Source organism: Carassius gibelio, chromosome A25 (assembly GCF_023724105.1).
Source record: "Carassius gibelio isolate Cgi1373 ecotype wild population from Czech Republic chromosome A25, carGib1.2-hapl.c, whole genome shotgun sequence".
NCBI lineage: Eukaryota > Metazoa > Chordata > Actinopteri > Cypriniformes > Cyprinidae > Carassius > Carassius gibelio.
Window position 1 is genome coordinate 95,163 of NC_068395.1, and position 22,183 is coordinate 117,345.

Below are 22,183 nucleotides of genomic sequence, written 5' to 3' on the forward strand. Positions count from 1 at the left end.
TTCTCAAGACACCGGTGGGTGTACTTAGCTATTGTCAATGCGTGGAGGGTAACCCCTGTGAAATGAGGTTTCATCGTATGTAAGCTGATCAAGGAAATATGCTGATGTGTTTGCCGTCTCTGAAGAGGATCTTGGGTACACAGACAGGGTGAAGCATGAGATTTCTTTAGTAGATGATACTCCAGTTGCCCAACAATACCGACGCATACCTCCGAACCAGGTTGAAGAAGTTAGGGAACATATTTCCAAGTTGCTCAGAAAAGTTGTAATACATGAGAGTTCCAGTTCTCATGCCTCACCAATTGTGCTGGTGCGCAAGACTGATGGGAGTCTCAGACTTTGTGTGGACTATAGGAAATTAAACTTTAAGACCAGGCGTGATGCTTTCCCATTGCCACGCATAGATGAGAGTCTGGATGCCTTGGGGGGAGCAGAGATTTTTTCAACAATAGACCTTGCCAGTGGCTATCATCAAGTTGCTGTATATGAGAAAGACCGCCACAAGACCACATTTGTAACTCCGTTTGGGCTATATGAGTATTGCCGTATGCCTTTCGGGCTTGGCTATGCACCTGCAACTTTCCAGCGCCTCATGCAGTCTATCATGAGTGACCTGGTGTTTCACATCGCCCTTGTCTACCTATTGTACTCATCTACTTTCACAGATAATCTGGAGAGACTGGAAACTGTGTTCAAAAGGCTGAAAGATACTGGGCTAAATGCCACTTCTTGCAGCCCGAGGTCAGATTTCTTGGACATCAAGTCTCAGCTCAGGGAGTGAGCGCGGACCTGGACAAAGTAAGTGCGGTTGAGCAGTGGCCCACACCTAGCACCCTTAAAGAGCTCAGATCATTCCTGGGTTTCTGCAGTTACTACCGAAGATTTATAGAGCGTTTGTCCCAGGTTGCTGGTCTGCTACATGACTTAGTCAATGCTTGTCTTTGAGGGAATAGTACTTGCAGGACAGATCAGCGGTTTACCGACTCTTGGTCTCCTCTTTGACAGAAAAATTCCGGAGTTACCTGTTGGGATCACAGTTCACCATCATCACTGACAACAAGCCCCTCTGTCACCTTACAACTGCCAAGCTAGGGGCCATTGAGCAGTGATGGGCAGCTCAACTTGCTGTCTTCAATTTCGATGTGAAGTACCGTCCTGGGCGATGCAACACATCAGTGGATGCACTCTCGAGAAGACCAGGATTGGAGGAGGTGGAGCCTGAAAGTGAGGACATAGAGTATGATGACTGTGTCGCCATCTGTAACTCACTTAGAACCAGAACGGCCTTAGGGCCTGTTCTGGTGGCCACAGGGATTGAATGTGGCAAAGTTTGGCAGATGCAAGCATCCACTGCAGATGAGGACAGTGTTGACAGTGAGAATACACCTACCATGCCGGGATACTCAAAAGAAGATCTCCGCTAGTTTCAGGAGACTGATCTGACTCTCCATTTCTTCAGAAAGTTCTGGAGCAGAAGAAGAAAACCCACTTACCAGGAGAGAATGAAGTTGTCCAAATCTGTGCTGTCCCTATTGAAACAGTGGAAGAAAATCAAGGAGAAAGAAGGTCTTCTTTATCGTGTATTCGAAGATGTTTACAATGGGGAGTGCCACCATATACTGTTACGTACATGCTTGACTGAGCAGGTTCTGAAAAGCGTCCATGATCAGTTGGGGCATCAAGGCATAGAACGAACCCTGAGCTTGTTAAAACTGAGGTGTTTTTTTTTTGGCAAAGATGCCACAGCCTAAAATCCAAGCACCCTGGACACCATTCTTATCTTCCCAACCACTGGAAGTTGTTGCAGTAGATTTTACCACTCTAGAGCCAGCTACAGATGGCTGTGAAAATGTCCTTGCGGTGATGGATGTATTCACCAAATTTAGTCAGGCATTCCCTACCCATGACTAAAAGGCAGAAACTACTGCTAAGATCCTCCTAAAAGAATGGTTTTTAAAGTATGGAGTGCCACAATGCCTGCATTCGCACCAGGGTAGAAATTTTGAGAGCGCTGTCATTGCTGAGCTTTGCAAGCTTTACAGAGTAAAGAAAACTCGCACCACACCACATCACCCTCAAGGAAACCCACATTGTGAGAGGTTCAACAGAACTCTCCATGATCTCCTATGAATAATCCCACCAGAGAAAAAATGCAAGTGGACAGAGCACCAAGCAGAGCTTGTGTATGCCTATAATGTGACACCACATTCCTCCATAGGCTATTCACCCTAACATTTGCTATTTGGCATTCCAAACCCCATCTTCCAATCGATGCTTTGCTGGGCCAAGAACCAGATGCGGTCTCGGGACAAGACTGGCTGAACGCACACAAGGAAAGACTCCTGGATGCACATGTCAGGGCAAAGGAGTATCCGCAGAGAAAAGCGGCAGACAGGGTGGCACAACAAGAGAACAAAGTGTATTTCCCAGAATTGGAGATTGGACAGTGTGTGTTCCTGCGCCATCGACCCCCCGGGGAAACAAAATCCAAGACGCCTGGTCATCTGCAGTGTATAAAGTCATAGAAGTCCAAGGTTCGACGTATGCGGTAGAGCCTATAGAAGGAGGACCAATAAGAAAGGTACATCGATCCAACCTCAGACCTTACATGGATAAGATTCCGGTGCCAGCACCAAGGATTCGGAAACCATCTGTTAATGATATACCTACCCCAGTTTCGGAGGTGGAGATGCCATCACTGAATGTAGAGTGTGTGTTGGTGGAGGAAGTCTGATGTCCAAGGGAAGTACCAGTGCTTGAGCCAACACTGAAAGTACAAGAAACACCAGTTGTTGAACCTAATAGCAGTACTGGAGATCAGAGGGAGGAAATTGATGAGGCTTCTGTCTCTGGGTTCAAGAGTAATGAGGCTATTCATGAAACTCTGGAAGTAGAGCCTGAGTCTGTTGAATTGTAGTCAGAAGATATTGACTTGCCTCTCGAAGCAACTGTGTTGGAGCCTGTACCTGCACCTAGAAAGAAAAAAGTAAATAGCACTCCGTTAAAGATACCTTGTCCTGAGCCGCGTAAGACACAGAGAGTAACAGCTGGGGTCCACAGTAATCTAAATAGATTACCTAAATCGGCTTGTAATTCAATGACTTTGACCCCTGATGTGCTTTTCCAGGTGTTGGCGGGTATGGTTCTTTATACCTAAGGAAGACTCCAGGGGGAGCTTGAGGAATAAACAGTGTTAGTAGTCACCGAGGACGTTGACTATGAGTAGGGGAGAGTGTAACCAGGGGAAGGAAAATATCTTACATGTAAATGTATAATTGGGATCAATGTCATACAGTACTCGTAATCTGTAAATGATGTATACAGATACCTGTTCAATTCTGTTAAATTATGGCGCTGGCCCTTTAAGATTTTGGTGGGTATCGTGAGAGTTAGAGCTGAAGTAGTGCGGTTAACTGAGTGTGTATTGCATCAACTGTGCTTTGGAAATATACAACTAATATTTGGATAAAACACCAAAAGGGTGAAAAGATATTCAGTTGTATTAGCCCAATATTGACTTGGTGAGAAGTGCATCGATGTGATTGAGTTGTGATGTATAACGATTGATGACAGCTGATCGTGATCCATGTGAAGTGTTTCTCCTCGTGTCAAAAACACGGTTTATTGACTAATCATAAAGCGTAAGTTTGTTTCATTTACTTAACTGTTCTGTAATGAGTAATATGTGTCTAATTGTTTATTGTGTAACCGTTAAGTGATATATTTCTTGTTAAATGCAGAGGGGAGAAAGAAAAGTGCTTTATAGGCCATCTGTGAGATCCAAATTGTGTTCATCAGTACAGAGTGAGTTGATTATTTCTTTGATATGGAAGTTTTCTGTACATTTCATGCAAGTATTGTGAAATATGTAACTTTGACATGCATGTTGAATTTTGTATCGCTTGTATTTTCAGAGAGTCTAAAGTCCACTACCATTGTTTTTTTGTTTTCCTAAAAAAAAGCCACAATTATGTATTTTTGCTTTGTTTTTGTCCTTTCGCAAAATTCATAGATTTAACAGTGGAAGCTAATTCCATTTTTTTTTTTTTTTTTTTTTTTGTCTTTTACGTGTATTTCCTGCTCTGGTTTCTAAAAAATGTTCAACCCAAAAAGCCAAAGCAATTGTTAATGCTGTGTCCCTATGGTCACAGTCGGAAATAAAAGACCCTAAATATAAGTTTGCCTGTGTTTTGGACCTTTCATTATTTTGAAAGTAAGCGGTCAGCCGGCAAGATATATACAAATAATAGAATGCATATGATGTATTATTATAGGTGATATTACTTTTGCAAAGGTCTGATTTCTGAGAGATGCACGGTGAAGCATCATCACAGTGGCGGTTGATTTGCGCTCTTTTCACTCATAAAGTTTATATTCATTCACGTCACACTCTATTGCGTGTCTTTAGAGGTCTGTGTATAATATTGTGCTGATCCCCTGGCTCAACTGCTATCCAGCAAACACCAGACTGTGCCAGCCTTAGCCGAATATACAGGCAAAATATTCTGTTATTCTTTTTTGAAGCCATTATTCGCACCATTCCGATGGTAGACTGCTTCAGGCACATCCCTAATTATTACATTACATATTTAAATTTTACATGCAACAGATAGTCATAGAAACTAACAGCTACATGTGATATTGTAATTCTAAAATTCACATCGTACTTGCGTACTCTTTGCATGCATTATAGTTAACACCGACTAGTGGTTGAAGTAGTCGATCACTCAACTACTCGACTAGTCTATGCAAGCCCTAATATACACACACACACACACACACACACACACACACACACACACACACACACACACACATATATATATATATATATATATATATATATATATATATATATATACAGTACAGACCAAAAGTTTGGACACACCTTCTCATTCAAAGAGTTCATGACTATGAAAATTGTAGAGTCACACTGAAGGCATCAAAACTATGAATTAACACATGTGGAATTATATATGGAATTATATACATAACAAAAAAGTGTGAAACAACTGAAAATATGTCATATTCTAGGTTCTGCAAAATAGTCACCTTTTGCTTTGATTACTGCTTTACACACTCTTGGCATTCTCTTGATGAGCTTCAAGAGGTAGTCATCTGAAATGGTCTTCCAACAGTCTTGAAGGAGTTCCCCGAGAGATGCTTAGCACTTGTTGGCCCTTTTGCCTTCTGTCTGCGGTCCAGCTCACCCCTAAACCATCTCGATTGGGTTCAGGTCCGGTGACTGTGGAGGGCAGGTCATCTGGCGCAGCACCCCATCACTCTCCTTCTTGGTCAAACAGCTCTTGATGAGAAACTCTTTGAATGAGAAGGTGTGTCCAAACTTTTGGTCTGTACTGTACATACAGCAGGTCAGGCACGAGCAGGGTCACCGGGAAAGGTCCTGATCAGCATGACTGAGGTAGATGAGCCACAGAAGTATTTCAGCAAGTTATTTGGGATAAAAATAAAATATCATCATGAAAAGGTTACATGGCCTAATCGCTTGAGCAAGTTCAGATGAACGCACACAAGCTCTCGTCCTTTGGCTCTTAAATGTTTAAAAAGGCAAAGCTTAAATGAGTTTAGTTTAAACGCATATTAACAGGTGCTATTTAGGTCTCATCTGTGAGCGCTGCAAAAGGGTGAACCGTTTGTCCATGTTTTTTGTGTTTTTTCTCATGCGTATCCATCAATAGAAACACATATTAGCTGAACCCTGTTTGTTTCACATGCTAACAGTAAACCATATTATAGGTCCCAGCGCATGCTGAACTGTGTGTGGAGAACCAAGCAATATATATATATATATATATATATATATATATATATATATATATATATATATATATATATATATATATATATATATATATATATATATATATATATATATACAGTATTGTTCAAAATAATAGCAGTACAATGTGACTAACCAGAATAATCAAGGTTTTTAGTATATTTTTTATTGCTACGTGGCAAACAAGTTACCAGTAGGTTCAGTAGATTGTCAGAAAACAAACAAGACCCAGCATTCATGATATGCACGCTCTTAAGGCTGTGCAATTGGGCAATTAGTTGAAAGGGGTGTGTTCAAAAAAATAGCAGTGTCTACCTTTGACTGTACAAACTCAAAACTATTTTGTACAAACATTTTTTTTTTTCTGGGATTTAGCAATCCTGTGAATCACTAAACTAATATTTAGTTGTATGACCACAGTTTTTTAAAACTGCTTGACATCTGTGTGGCATGGAGTCAACCAACTTGTGGCATCTCTCAGCTGTTATTCCACTCCATGATTCTTTAACAACATTCCACAATTCATTCACATTTCTTGGTTTTGCTTCAGAAACAGCATTTTTGATATCACCCCACAAGTTCTCAATTGGATTAAGGTCTGGAGATTGTGCTGGCCACTCCATAACATTAATTTTGTTGGTTTGGAACCAAGAGTTTGCCCGTTTACTAGTGTGTTTTGGGTCATTGTCTTGTTGAAACAACCATTTCAAGGGCATGTCCTCTTCAGCATAGGGCAACATGACCTCTTCAAGTATTTTAACATATGCAAACTGATCCATGATCCCTGGTATGCGATAAATAGGCCCAACACCATAGTAGGAGAAACATGCCCATATCATGATGCTTGCACCTCCATGCTTCACTGTCTTCACTGTGTACTGTGGCTTGAATTCAGAGTTTGGGGGTCGTCTCACAAACTGCCTGTGGCCCTTGGACCCAAAAAGAACAATTTTACTCTCATCAGTCCACAAAATGTTCCTCCATTTCTCTTTAGGCCAGTTGATGTGTTCTTCGGCAAATTGTAACCTCTTCTGCACATGCCTTTTTTTTAACAGAGGGACTTTGCGGGGGATTCTTGAAAATAGATTAGCTTCACACAGACGTCTTCTAACTGTCACAGTACTTACAGGTAACTCCAGACTGTCTTTGATCATCCTGGAGGTGATCATTGGCTGAGCCTTTGCCATTCTGGTTATTCTTCTATCCATTTTGATGGTTGTCTTCCGTTTTCTTCCACGTCTCTCTGGTTTTGCTCTCCATTTTAAGGCATTGGAGATCATTTTAGCTGAACAGCCTATCATTTTTTGCACCTCTTTATAGGTTTTCCCCTCTCTAATCAACTGTTTAATCAAAGTACGCTGTTCTTCTGAACAATGTCTTGAACGACCCATTTTCCTCAGCTTTCAAATGCATGTTCAACAAGTGTTGGCTTCATCCTTAAATAGGGGCCACCTGATTCACACCTGTTTCTTCACAAAATTGATGACCTCAGTGATTGAATGCCACACTGCTATTTTTTTGAACACACCCCTTTCAACTAATTCAACTAATTGCCCAATTGCACAGCCTTAAGAGCGTGCATATCATGAATGCTGGGTCTCATTTGTTTTCTGAGAATCTACTGAACCTACTGGTAACTTGTTTGCCACGTAGCAATAAAAAATATACGAAAAACCTTGATTATTCTGGTTAGTCACATTGTACTGCTATTATTTTGAACAATACTGTATATATGTGTGTGTGTGTGTGTGTGTGTGTGTGTGTGCGTGTGTGTGTGTGTGTATTTTGCTTTGTGTATTTGGCTGTTATGGATTCTGGCCTTTGTGCAGGTTTTGAGTCTAATCAAGAGTTGTTATGAGCCTCAAGGCATCAGCATGCAGGACCTAAAGCAGAAGCTGAGCAGCATGAGCGTCACTGTCATCAGGTACAGACCTCTCCTCCTGGGAAACGTCTCTATACAGAAAGGGCTTTGTAGTGGACCTTAATCCAGAAAGGCATCTGATGTTTCTCTTCCTCTTTCCAAGTTTCAGTTTCTTTTCTTGTAAGCCAAATGAGCTTTTAGAATAGCATGTCCTTTATTTCCCTGAAAAGGCTTCCTCTATTCTGTCAAAGTTAGGTTCATGTGCAATTTTACATGAACTAGAGCTAAGTTCTCATCATTTTGTGACTCAGTGGTTTGTTTCCTAATCTGAGGCTGACTCTGTTCTTGCAAAGAAATGGTATTTCAGGATATTTCTGCTTTTAGTTCTGTCTTTAATTTAATTGTCTTCTTTTATACTATTTCCAAATTGAATTCAGTTTAGGTTTTGTACGTTTTAGCAATGAATTTGTAAATTACAGTTTTGTTTTTCTTTAAATGTTGTAAATTAGATTTTTTTGTAATTCTAGTTAACCTTCATATTGTGTTTCTGTCATTTTGACACACATGATTTTAATTTTCCTGACAATGCAGGTGAATGTTATCACAATAGATGGACTAATGACTTTGCACACAGTGTTTACACATATAAAAATGGTGTATAATATATATATATATATATATATATATATATATATAGAGAGAGAGAGAGAGAGAGAGAGAGAGAGAGAGGTTAGACAATGACACCGAAACACTGACCAAAATAGTGTTGGAGGTTTCATGGCTATATTTACACATCCTGGTAGCCAGTATTCCATGACTGCACGTTCTGCCAGTAAGAGCAGAGTGTGAAGGTTGAATTAGCAAAGCAATAACACAGCTGTACATAAAATATTGCAATGAACACAACATAATGAGATAAATATCAGAGTTCAAAATTATTGGTGCGTGTCTTGTTGGCGTATCTGTGACCAGGACAGCAAGGCTTTGTGGTGTATTGAGAGCTACGGTATCCATGGTGATGTCAGCATACCACCATGAAAGACGGATCACACCCAACAAAATTAACTGTTGATGCATGAGAAAGATGTCTGAAAGGGAGGTCAAGGTTCTAACACGGACTGTATTCAAAAAAACTTGAAACCACAGCTGGTCAACATACTGCAGAATTAAATGTGCACCTCAGCTCTCCTGTGTCCACCAAAGCTATTTGTCGGGAGCTCCACAGAGTAGGGATATGCCGGTATCAAATTTTCCTGGTGAGATTAATTGCTCAGGCTTTTACCATGGTATACAATATTATCACGGTATTGCAATTTAGTTTTAAAAAAGTGGTCATAATACAGTATATCTGGTTAAATAACTTTTTATTACAAAAATAACTGAACATTTTAATACAATAAAGCAATACAGAAAATATATAAAGTTTGCACAGATTAAAGTGCAAAAAACTATAAAGACCAATAGGTACCACTTTACAATAAGTCCTCATTAGTTAATCTTAGTTAATGCATTCACAATGAGCAATAGCTACATTTGCTACAGAAGTTATTAATCTTTGTTAAAAAATACAAGTCTTAGTTCATGTATGCTCATTAAATACCACAGTTCAACTTTAGATTTTAACAGCTTGTTATTAATTAATGAATGTTCAAAATAATTTTTCATTGGCAGTTTCTTAACTAATGAATTAACTAACGAAGGCATAATGTAAAGTGTGAACGAACAATAAAGAATCAAAACACTTTGAAACAATATCTTGGGCATGTTGTAGTCCAGTTTGAAAATAAATAGCCTATTTAGTCTAAATATTTAAGGATTTGTTGCCGTGATGAACACCATAGTGAATCCACAAAATCTGAATGGCTATTTAAAATTATTTCAATGTTTTAGAAAGTAGCAGCTGCTTTATTTATGGGGTTTTCAGAGTAAAGGCTGCATTTTCTGCAGTTTAGCGTCATCTGCTGTCAGAGAGTGAATGTGCTTTCATTCAGCGCGTCTCTCACGTGTTCCTCATGTGTTTCTCATGCGTGCTTGTTTACATCGAAGTACACACACGTCTTTCAAGCAGCATACAGCGGTGGTGTGCATTTTGACCAGTTGATCAGAAGTTAGTCTTAAAATGCATTCCAAATTCAGAATAATTTGTAGTATATACATTTTGTAAGGTATTTAGATCTGCACACATGATTTTTGCGAGACGTGTGTCGCATTCTTAGGCGTTCATCCTGGAAACAAAGATACTGTGGCGCCAATCCCCCTCACGAAAGAAGAAAGTTTTACAACGTGTTTACAATGGTGACAACAAGCGCTTGTTTGGATCAAAGTAAATACTTGATTTTCAAAAGTATGTGAAATATTTGAAATTCGCGGCATAGAACCTTTAAAATATGTCTCAGAGTTTTATACACTGATCTGTTATTGTTATCGAAACATGATTATGAACTAAATGAATTGTGATTGGTTGTTTGAAATGTCGGTCAAATGGCTTCATGGGTGGTCCTTGGCCAGTGAAAGCTGCCTTGAATTCCAGACCATTAATACGTGAGACTAACTAGACAGTGACCATGTGGTGACTTTGAATGTGCCTCTCACAGACTGACTGAGTGTACTTTTAAAGGCTTATTCACTCAACTGTACATGGAACTTTGTGTGTCCTACCTCTCTCATTTGGCACAAATTGAAATATTCCCATAAAATGTCCATATTTGCATTGTAACATCTAAATGCTAAACTATTATTTAATATGAATTTATTAGCGATCACAACTATTTCTTTATACCAGCAGAATCAATTTGAAACAAAGTCGTATTAATAATGCATCACTGTATTAAGGGCTGCTTTTATTTGTTTACATATACAATGAAAACGAAACTTTGTGGTTTTGTAAAAAAAACAAATAGGATTTCCTTTCTGTGAACAAATTAAGCCTGTCACAAAAATGAAATTAAACTTTGCACATATAGGTTGTTACGTGTCACACAGTTTTTCCCAAATATATTTCAATGATTTATTCCTTGATTGTATATACACTGAAAAAATGGCAATGGGCAGATTGTTCAATTTGCACAAATGCATTTCGTATTTCCTACATGATTATTTTGTTTCTCATCTAAACATATTTTAGTCTTGTGCCATTTATTTAATGCTGACGAATGTTCAACCTGTTAGAAATAATCATGTTTAAATTATACAAATTTATTGTGTTTTCTCTGGAAACCCCGCCCCCTGTGGATACGCAAAGGAAAAACAGTTCGCCATTTTCTCTCTTGCTTTGGATGCAACGCTAAACCTTGAAGGTAATTAACATTTTGAACTGAAATGCTATTGAGAATCAGTTTGTATTCAGTTTTTAACATATTTTCACTGAGGTAAACGTTTTTATGTAAGTTACCTTAAAGTTTCTGATTTCATGGAAAGGCAAAAGTTAGTGCGAATGTTTAACAGTAACAGGTTACCTGTTTAACATTATGACTTTTATTAACATTTTTCAAATTGTGTACATTCCTTAAGGCATATGTATTCGTATTTTATTCTGTGTATGACAACTAATTATCTTCAGGGAGGGATGGCACCAAATACTTGGTGGTGTAACGTTAGGGGATATAAGTTACTTACAGAACGTTTAGGCCTTCTGGCTGAACTATGTATCTTTTAAACTTGATCACAAAGAAAATACTTGTTATTCTCTGTTTATTTCGAATTCTCTTTTAAAGAAAGTCATTTCACTTGGCCCCTTAATTGCAACGAATGGAAAAATCATGCTTTTCGGGGGGGAAACGGGGTGGGGGAGGGGATTTTACAGAACGTAATCAACTTAAATTGGGAAATACCAAAAAAACACAAAATGCATGCCACACTCAAATTTACTGTCATATTTCAAATCCGCACTAAAATCGTATATGCTCTTGTGTTTTATGCTGGAAAATAGTTATTTCCGGTTCGCGAACGAATTGTTCAATTTAATCGGTTCTTAGTGAACCGTTTGAACCAGTTCACCAAATCGAATTGAATCGTTTGAAACGGTTCGCGTCTCCAGTAAGCATTAATCCACAAATGATTTAAGCTGTTAAACTTTTTAAGGTGGCTGACACTCACTCTGAGTCAAAATAAAACAGTATCCCGGAGTAATTCATTTACTCAAACAGGGTCCCCCAGGGGTCTATCCTTGCACCATTGCTTTTTTCAATTTATATGCTGCCTCTGGGGTCTATTTTTAAGAAACATAATGTATCATTTCATTGTTATGCCGATGATACGCAATTTTATTTACCTTTTAACAATACTAAATCTCCTATCTTTGAGTGTCTTGAGGAAATTAAGGGCTGGATGTCTCAAAATTTCTTAAAACTAAACGACAATAAATCAGAGATTATTGTTTTTGGCAGTAGTAAGTCAGTAAATTTGGGACCATTGGAAATTTATAACAAACTGGTGGTAAAAAATTTGGGGGTGCTTTTTGATAACGTTTTCAAGTTCGACAACAAATTAATGCTGTTGTAAAATCCTGTTTGTTTCATTTGCGACTCCTGGCAAAGGCCAAATCTTTTCTCTCCTTTAGAGATCTGGAGAAATCAATTCATGCATTTGTCTTTTCTCATTTGGAGTACTGCAATTCACTTTATACAGGGATCAGTCAGTCAGCATTATCACGGCTACAGGCTGTTCAAAATGCTGCAGCCAGGATGCTGACTGGCACAAGAAAACGGGAGCACATTACTCCAATTATTTTCTCTCTTAGTTGGCTGCCGGTACACTTCCAAATTGAGTACAAAATTTTAGTGATGGTTTTTAAATCTCTAAATGGGTTGGCACCCATTTACCTCAGAGACCTTTTAAAGTTTCATACTTCTACGAGATCCCTTAGGTCCTCAAACCAGCTGCTCCTACTTTTACCTAGGTCCCGATTAAAGCTTAGAGGGGACCGGTCTTTTTCGGTTATTGGTCCCAAACTTTGGAATGCATTACCTCAAAAGATTAGGGCGGTAAATTCTTTGTCCGTTTTTAAAAAGGAGTCAAAATCTTATCTGTTGTCAAAAGCTTTTTCTACTACTTGATGACTGTATTAATCATATATCAAAATTTTCTATTTTTTAAATTGTATTTGATTTATTTTGGAATTGTTTTGTACAGCACCTTGGGCAGCAGTGTTGCTGTAATTTGTGTGCTTTATAAATAAATAAACATAAACATAAACAAACTCAAACAGTACACTGACTGAACTGCTGTGAAGATGAACACCGAGCCGAGCCAGATAATGAACGAACACGCCCACTGCTGGAGCGCTTCTCGTTCTCGAGTCAAGAACCGGTTGCATCGGTTGTCGGATCACCAGTACACTGAACCAACTGAACTGAGAATCGTGATACTGCGCATGCGTGTAATCTGCGCATGCGTGTAATTTAGAGGAGAAAATTAAATGTGTAAACTATCAAGACAAAACTTTTGCAAATGGTAATCTTCCAAGTCTATGGCGGTTAAAATAGCAAGTAATCCACAAATCACATGCATGCTGGAAGCCTAGTCAGTACGAATCACGGATAGACTAAGATCTATTAAAAACATTAACTACTGGTCACTAATGAAAGCTCATAGTAAGCCTTACTGTTACAATAATAATTTATCACTTTATTTTTTTTAAGTTAAAGGGGGGGTGAAATGCTATTTCATGCATACTGAGTTTTTTACACTGTTAAAGAGTTGGATTCCCATGCTAAACATGGACAAAGTTTCAAAAATTAAGTTGTACGTTTGAAGGAGTATTTCTGTTCCAAAAATACTCCTTCCGGTTTGTCACAAGTTTCGGAAAGTTTTTTTCGAGTATGGCTCTGTGTGACGTTAGATGGAGCGGAATTTCCTTATATGGGTCCTAAGGGCACGTTTGCCGGAAGAGCGCGCACTCCCGTATAGCAGAGCACTGAGAGCACAACAGACTTCACTGATCAGAGCGAGAGCGTCGCGAAATGTCACAAAAGGAGTGTGTTTTTGGTTGCCAGGGCAAGACAACCCTGCACAGATTACCAAAGAAAAAACAGCATTAAGGGACCAGTGGATGGAGTTTATTTTTACAGAGCATCAACGGAGTTGTGCAAGTGTTTGTGTTTGTTCCCTGCATTTCTAAAATGCTTGTTTTACAAACAAAGCCCAGTTTGACGACGGATTTGCGTATCGTTTATTTCTTATGGATGATGCAATCCCAACGAAAAAGGGTCACGATTGTGTGTTGGAACCACACGCGGTGAGTAAAACTGCTTAAAATATCTCTGCCTCCTTGTTAGTGCGTCCGCCTCCCATCGGAGACCCGGGTTCGAGCCCCGCTCGGAGCGAGTCTGCTGCTGCTGCTCTCGTTCAGTTTCAGCCTTCACAGCTGTACAGCTTCCAAACGCTCTCAACGCAACTGGCGCTCGTGATTCTTTAGCTCCGCCCACTCGTGTTTTTCCGGGAAAAATCGGTACAGACTATCTTTCTCTTATGAATATAATAAAACTAAATACTTTTTGGAGTTATGAAGGATGCAGTATTACTCTATAGGTACTCAAGATTAACATGATATTGAGTGAAAACGAGCATTTCACCCCCCCTTTAAGAAGGAAATGTGCTCAATTCTCTAAAATCATTAACTAGCCAACCTCTGAGAAAATGTTATTGCTTTAAAACTAATGCATTTTTTTTTCTTATATTTTACAGATATGAGATTCACCTAGTCAATTTGACTTGCAAATACTCTATAGAAGTGGTGAGTATTTTTGTCAATCTACTGCAAGTACATTTGATTGCCTTTTTTCTGTTTTCAGTATTCCTCTCTATTAGGGCTGGGTAAAAAATATTGATTTCTCGATTTTAATCAATTCTCATTTTTCTGAACCAGTATCGATTCTTAAATCCCAGGAATCTATTAATCATCCTGTTTTCAGTTGATGAATGAATGGAACATTGTAGTGCACATCCCATCCAGTAACTCACAATAATCTTTGTGCTTTGTTATTATTGATATGAAACAAAGTCTCAGATTTCAAATTACGTCCATTTTCTTACTAAATTCAAAAACATAAATACCGTTTTGGCGCTGTGGCGTGAGATCGCTCAGGCTCAGCTCAAGAGAAGCACATGATCTTCTCTTCCTCAATAATACCAGTTACAGCGCGAAATAAACATGAATGAGCATTAGGGCTGACAACTAATATTCTAAATTTTAATATATATTCAAAAAGGTGAAAATTAGAAACGAAGGTGAACATTTGAACACTATAAAAGAATTGTGTAATAGCAAAACCCAGTTAACCTTGAGATTTTTAGTAGAACAAAATATATGGATATGAGAACATGTACAACTAATTAGTGCTGGGCGGTTGACCAAAAATGTATACAGGTTTTTTTTGTTTTTTTTTCGGCTTATGACGGTTTAGGTGTCTAAACAAGCAGCATGTGCTGTCAGTGATTTCAGCCACTAGAGGCCGCTCTCACACTGTATAATGAAAACAGAGCCTTCTCAGCCGCTGCAGCAACAGACCCAACCCGGGAAACTTTGAGCCGCTCCAGCAGAGGACAAAACACGGAAAACTATCAGCAGGGATTTTTGCCGATAACTGACTGTTCCACCAATCAACTATCGGTGCCGATTAATCGGCAAAACCGATAAATCGGTCGACCTCTAATCCCGATGCACTGCATCCTCAATTTTCAATTTTACTTCACAAGTGATGTGAGCGAACGTGTGTTCACCTATTCGGGAAGTCGCAGTGACATTCCAGTTAAGGTTTCAAGGGAGTAAAGCTTGTTTATGCCATTAGGAAATTAAATTTGGTAAAATATTTTTTTTTTTAAATAAATGTTCATTTAAAAGCAGTGCTCATTCATCAGTGTATTATGTAACCATTAGAGATGCACACAAAGCTTGCATTTCCAGGTATGTCCCTCTTTGGTTGATTTATTTTCAAGATGGAGGCTCAACATGGCTTCCGCCATTAGAACAATTCACTCGTATGTATTTTAAATGGCAACTTACTTATACACTTACGAGAATACTTAATTAGTTGTTTGAATTGTATAAACATTGAGAACATATAATTTTGAAAGAACAAAGTGTTTTCGGCAAAAAAAAAAAAATCAACTTTAACTATTACACAGTGTAGCTTTAATTACTTTTGTCTCGACTCCCTCTGCTATTGTATGCTACCACCACAAAGCACATCAGTACATTATTATTGATATTCTGGAATTATCCATCTGCCTGCCGTAAGGTTGCTGACCACTGCACAATTGGGTATCTTTGATCTAAACTTGTAGGACTACCATCCACAATCCTAGAACTGAGGTCTAACAGTAATCTGTAATCAGTCATCTGTCTTACTTGGTCTTGTCTGGTTCTCATTATATACAAGTTCACATTTTTCATGTTATCTACATTATTAAATGATTGAAATTGCATTTGTTTGAATATTCCCAGAGCAGTGCCCGGTGTTCTGTCCAATGTCATTTTGTCTGTGCATTCTGCAGGACGATGACAAAGCCTTCATCCAAAAATCCACAGAGGAGACCACAGTGGGAATCTACATTCTCAAATTCCGTGACAGATCAGATGACATCGGGATTGTTCCGGAAGGCCAGAACATCTTGCAAGGCTTGGACAACTTTGCGTTAGCTATGGCAATGCTTTTTGGTCTTATGTAGGCCTATGCCTTAAATCTCAACTACCCACCTGAAATGAAAAATACATTTGAGGTACTGCAGAAGATAGTCTTCTGTTTTTTAGTAACTTGATACTGTTCATTTAATTCTGTAGCACATACATAAAAATGAGTTGTACTCTTAAAAGAAATGCATGAATTTGACTGATTATGATTTTAAAAATGAAAAAAAAAAGTCAAGGTATGCTTTTGACAACTTTATATTGTTCACCTTTTCCTCTACACCTGTTTGACGGTGTATTTGTCTTAATGTTTTTGTTGCAGTTACTGTATGAATGGTTATTACTGTTCACCTTCATGTTTGACTGTGCATTGTCTTTTACTTGAAGTGATGAATAAATGAAATGAGTAAAGTGATATGAGTACTGATGTGCTGTCATTGTTCATTGACATTTGTTCATGGAATCTAAGCTATTTTTAACTTCAGTCAGCTTATAGTATTCTAAAACTTAATCAGGTTAGTTTTATTTATTGAAACCTCAGCATATATGAATGCAAAATATAAAAATGTCATGTTAGTTTAACAAGCACAAATTATGTATCTTGAACATATATAAATCATGTTTATTTAAAAAACAAATTATGTATTTATAACATATAATAATCATGTTCGTTTAACAAGCAAAAATTATGTAGCTTTAACGTTTAAATCATGTTGCGTACACCTAATTTTATTATGTGCAACCGATGTACATATTTTTTTTTATGTTAATCCAACAGTTGTTTTTTTTCAGTGTACAGTATCCTCCTTAAGTATTGGAACAGTAAAGACAAAATTGTTCTGTTTGCTGTGGAGTCAAGAAATCTGTTAATATGATTAAAAGATGGATATGAGACAAAACTACAGAATGTCACATTTAATTATTGGGTGATTCAACACAAAGATGATAAGAAGATCAGCACTTTCATCTCCCTATCTGATGTGAGCAGAAGTATTGAAACCGTGTTTTCAATACAAGTGTTCAGCTGTGTCCTGTTGCATTAGTTCTTCAGATATTAAAAGCAGAGAATGTGTCTTATCAGTTATATCTATTACTTCTGCATTCTAAGACTTTCATTCGATGACGACACACACAAACTAAGATGAATTAAAATTTCTGTGAAACACACGGTTCACAGAAATGTGGATGCTAAATAAAAGAGGAAATCAGTTAGAACTATAAAAAAACAAAGATCATGGAGAAAGTTTGGAAACTACCGCCGACATGAGCAACCAACGGCGACCTGATCGACTGAGAAGAACAACAGTAGATGACAGACAAATCATAAAAGCTGAGAAAATGAAACCTAAAATACATGTCTGTAAAATTACTAACAACCTCCAGAAAGCTGGGGTGATGCTCTGTCAGTCTACAGTCCGCAGGAGAATCTGACACAGAATTAAAGAAGATACACAGAAAGATGCAAACCTCTGATCAGCACCAAACAAAGAAAGGGAAGATTCTTCACAAATGTGAAGTTGATGGACCGATGAGACAAAGATGAACCTTTATCTAAATAACTGGAAAGCAAAAGTGTGGATAAAAAAGGGAACTGCAAATGATCCTAAGCATACAATCTCATCTGTAAAGCTTGGTGGAGGTGGTGTCATGGCATGGGCTCTAGAACAAGACGTTTTCATGTTAATGATGACTTGATCTTGGCTACCAGTATTCAAGAAAATGCCACCAAACTCATTAGAAAGCGCTTCATATTGGATCAGGACACCAAAACACCCTGCCAGTTCAGTCAAGGACTTATCAGGGCAAAGAAATGTAAAGTCTTAAACTGCCCAAATCAATCTCCAGATTTAAATCCGATTGAACATTAATTTCACCATCTGAAGAGGACACTAAAGACAGAAACTCCCCAGAACAAGCAACAGTTGGAATTGACTGAATTAAAGGCTGGAGAAAAGCATTTCGCTGCTCTGATTGCACATCAAATAGTGGGATAAACTCTAAAAGTGCTGTCCTTTTTATTTGGTAAAACATGTATGTGTTGAAGGACCTAATAATAAAATGTGACATTCTTTAGTTTTGTCGCATATTCATCTTTTAATCATATTTGCAAATGTCCTGACTCCACAGCAGAGAAAGCTATTTTGTCTTTACTGTTCCGATACTTGTGAAGGCCACTATGTTCTGCAGATGATTTATACATAATGTAATAATATTTGTATTTTCTTATGAGGTGGAATTTTTTTGTTTTTGGTTGTTGTACTACTGTCTGTTCAAAATAAAAGAAAAGAAAAGAGAAGTACGTACTGAACCCATATATATATATATATATATATATATATATATATATATATATATATATATATATATATATATATATAAATCCATTGAATCAATACAAAACTTATTTTTCATATTGAAACTACACAACATTGTAAGTTGATCCACATATGACAGCCTCTGAACTTGGTCAATACTAATCTTATATAGACCTACCGGCACTGAAAATACATGAATGAAAATACATTCATCAGTCATCGCTTCCAAAACTAATTCAACAGATCATCTTGTTAATGCTATAAATTAATTATAGTGATAAAAGAAAATGTCATCATGAACATGAACAGCATCACATTAGAACACAGACATTCCACAATGACATTTCCCTTACATTCAGTTTCCAAAAGTTACATTCATTTGGTTTACCCGTGTTATGTTCTGTATTAACAAAAACATAAATGGCATTAATAAAGACTCTAACACTGACAAGCTACGCAATATTGCGTTCATAATCAAATGTGATTCATATAATGAACGCAATATTACGTAGCTTGTAAGTGATCAGCTCTGTGTATTAAATGCATCTGAATAATTTCCATCTGAAAGCACGTGATGGAGATTTGTACTTGTATGGGTACTATCACTGAATCAACTTTATTGATACGGTGCGCATGACAATCACATGTGATTTATCCTACAGCCCTTGTTTGTTCATAAAATATGTTTTCTAAAAGTTGAACCTCTTTTAACTTTACATGGCTTTCTATTCATCTCTTGTGCGAGACGTGTATGCAACAGTCATAGTGGTGCATCTAAATAATGCGCCGAATATATGATCTGTGTGAATGGCTTGGTTTCAGTTGTATCCTAACCAATATCTCCTCTGCATTAAGCTTCTTTATTTCTCTTAGATTTTGAAGCAGCATGCACTTGACCTGAACTTACAAACTACATTGCAATTCAAGCTTAGAATTGTTATTTAATAACTTTGAAGGAGCTCTTTTTCTGCTCACCAAAGCTGCACTTATTTAATCAGAAATACAGTGAAAACAGCAATATTGTGAAATAATAAAATTTTAAATAACTTTTCTGTCGTAATATAATGTTAAGTATTAAGTAATTTATTTTCAGCATTATTCCTCCAGTCTTCAGTGTCACTTGATTCTTCAGAAATCATTCTAATATGATAGGAGCTCCAATTATAATTGATGATAATTGAGCTGGAATTATTAAAAATGGTTCTTATGAATGTTGAAAATACTTTTTGTAGGGCTGCATGATATTGGAGAAAACTCAGATTTGTTATATTTAGTTTTTCTGCAATCTGGAAAAAAATAAATCACGAGATGACTTGAATAGCTCTTTAAAAAAATAAAAACACTAACTGGGGTCATTTTGAAGCTAAGTATATCAGCATAGAAAATAAACAAATGACAATCATAGATAAATATAATTGAAAAATAAATAAACAAATAAACAATGCTGTATATTTTTTTAGGCAAGTCTAGCAGTGTCCAGGTACGGAAATTGAATAATCAAATGTAAAACAACACTGCATAGTCTTCTCTGTACACATTCAATCGAAAAATCTATGTTTAAAGCGATAAAAGTGACTTATCTCAGGGTTTTGTTTGATTAACATTCATGACACAGAAAGAAACAGGAACATTAAACTGCTGTGAACCAATGCCATGGTCACCTGGGGTCGTTCACAGGTCGGTCACATTCACAGTATGTTTATTGGGCGATGGGTCTGTGATTATTTGTTAATCTAATAAAATGCTTGTCGATACCTTTTTTCTCTATAACTGTGAACCAGTGTTAATTTCTATAACATGTATAAATAAAAATTTACTGACAAAAAGACGACAACGAGCTAAAACTATTTATGAATGACAAAAACTATTACGTAAATGCAATTGACATTTTCGTCAACTACCGTAATAAAAACTAGACGGTAAGGCAGGGAAGATTTGGGAAGAGATTTATTCAGATCGAATCTGCTACGTGGTTCGGAGGTTAGATGCATACATATGAGAAGCGCATCTCTTCATGCACGTACTCTTACACGTCTCCTGAATGTAGAATTACACACAAAATGATGTTGAATTGTTCACGTAAACAATTGATCACATCTTAATTCAACATTAACAGTAGGGAGAATGTATTTCAGTACATTGCATCCATTGCAGCTGTGCATTCAGTTTTAAAGGGAGAGCACCTTAATTTAGTTGCTACTGTCTGAGTCATTGATGTTAATCAAGCAACAAAAGACATAAAATCACTCAATGTTCTTGACTGAAAAAAATAAATAAAATTTTTACTACTCCTAAAGATTAATCTACATTTATTTAAAGAAAAAATGTTGAAAATGCTTGAAAGAATGAAGAACATGGTAAACTAGTGGTTATAAATAATGCAGAGTTAATTTATATAACATGGGAATTTCAGTTGTGGTTTTATTTAATTTTAACAAAGGCATGTTTTGTGTCACCCCAGTTAAACCAGTGTCTATCATGATTAAACTTCTATAATGAGTTTGGACATTCTAGAGAATTGCTTAATAAATGCAGAGAAATTAAAGCCATTAGATCTTAGCAGGCTAAATTTATTTAGATTTAGTTGACTAAAATCTTATGATATTTTGTAGACCAAAACTAAAGACAATTCAGATGACTAAACAATGACTAAAACTAAATCCGATTTTAGTCAAAAGACTTACTAAAATGAAATCTCTATGCTCTGCACTAAGACAAACGTCTGCAAAAGCTGTCTAAAAACAGAACCCAGGCCAGCTTTCACAGTGAATCAAGTTCTGAGTCTAATATCTGTCTGATGCACAAACGCCTCGTCATTAAATACTACTGCTATTCACTCCAGTCTGATTCTCACTTCTTTTTACCTTTTTTACAGGCTAGTTGTGGATTTTCTCAACATTGAGGGACACATTTTCTCCACCATTGATGAGGACAATTTCAGATCAACAGACAATGAAGACTAATTACCTTTTTTCATCAGATTGCATTTATAAGCCCTTTTCTTATCGACATAGTTTATGCGTGTGTGTGTGTGTGTGTGTGTGTGTGTGTGTACATGAATGCATCATTTTAATTTGTTTTAGTCATTTTAATAGAAGCATACTCATTTTAACTTATTTTCTGTCTTTAGAGGTCAGCATGTCATAAAAAGCAATAAAAATGGCGTTGTATAATTTACAATAAATGGTATATGTGTTAAACCTTGCATTGTCTTTGAGTATTTAGACACAATGAAATATTTCAGATTAGCATTAGCTATGGGTGCACCGGAGACTCCATATTAGCTGGTTCTTTGATTTCTTGGGTTTCTTTGGCACGTCTGCTATGCAGACACAGCTGAATACAAAGTGTCCTTTAACTAATGAAGTTTTCAAATGATTCTTGGATAGACTCATAATCGTGGTCAGAGTCAGAGAGTTTCTGTGCTGTTTTTTTTTTTTTTTTTGGAGGAAGAAAAGGAAAGAATAGATTAGTGTACATAATATTTTAGCTCCTTGGTGTGCTTTTCCAAGTATCAAAAAAAAAACCTCATTAGAGCAACACATGTCTTCAAATGCAAAGAGAAACCAACCTGATGTGTG

At 37.2% G+C, this 22,183-nt stretch overlaps 1 protein-coding gene and 1 long non-coding RNA gene across 2 annotated transcripts in view; one reads left to right on the forward strand and one right to left on the reverse strand.

Moving 5' to 3' along the window:
- LOC127947077 (A disintegrin and metalloproteinase with thrombospondin motifs 2) overlaps positions 1 to 22,183 on the reverse strand; it is a 153,379-nt gene that overhangs the window by 42,348 nt on the left and 88,848 nt on the right. The gene's annotated exons all lie outside the window — the stretch shown is intronic.
- Positions 14,076 to 16,702, forward strand: LOC127947081 (uncharacterized). The gene is made up of 2 exons (XR_008151232.1): positions 14,076 to 14,394; positions 16,155 to 16,702. It is a non-coding gene; the product is annotated as an uncharacterized LOC127947081 (long non-coding RNA).